The 666-nt window shown below is 42.9% G+C and overlaps 1 non-coding gene across 1 annotated transcript; it reads right to left on the bottom strand.

Annotated features, from left to right (window-relative positions):
* Positions 1 to 229: 229 nt before the first annotated feature.
* On the bottom strand, positions 230 to 354 carry LOC132396231 (small nucleolar RNA SNORA26). Its single transcript, XR_009512922.1, has one exon. It is a non-coding gene; the product is annotated as a small nucleolar RNA SNORA26 (small nucleolar RNA).
* Positions 355 to 666: the final 312 nt, after the last annotated feature.

The raw sequence follows: 666 nt of genomic DNA on the forward strand, positions 1-666 counted from the left end.
GTACATGTAACTTTTCCAACACATGTTCTGTCTCACCTTTCTCCTTTACACAATTAATATTTGGGAAACGTGTATTCCCCACCTGTCCCTATCCTTCATCATATTATCTTCTCTCGTAATCTGGATCCCTGCCCCCTGCACATCTAGTTTAAACCCCCCCGAGATTACATTTTGTCAAGTCAGGTAGGATTCATTCAGTCAATATGAAACAGCAGCTTATAACAGAAACAGCTGTTTCTTACGACAGGATCCAAAACAATGAAGATGCATTTGCTTTGTGTTTCAGAAAGAAATTGCTCTACCCTTCTGTGTTAGTCACCGTCACCCAAGACATTATTAATCTTAGATGGGCAATGATAAAGGGGGAGCGTAAGCCAGTTCTGGATCCACAAAGCAATGTCCCCTTGGATCCCATGCTTCCTTACTTTCTCAATAAGCCTTGCATGGGGAACCTTATCAAATGCCTTACTGAAATCTATATACATTACATCTATGGCTCTACCTTTCTTTCTCCTGAGGCCTCCCATCCCATGATCCTTTCCCTTCTCCAGCTCTGTATCATTTCTGCCAATCTCCTTTCCAGCTCTTAGCTTCATCCCATCCCCTCCGGTCTTCTCCTATCATTTCACATTTCCCCCTCCCCCCACTACTTTCAAATCTCTTACT

Source organism: Hypanus sabinus, chromosome 6 (assembly GCF_030144855.1).
Source record: "Hypanus sabinus isolate sHypSab1 chromosome 6, sHypSab1.hap1, whole genome shotgun sequence".
NCBI lineage: Eukaryota > Metazoa > Chordata > Chondrichthyes > Myliobatiformes > Dasyatidae > Hypanus > Hypanus sabinus.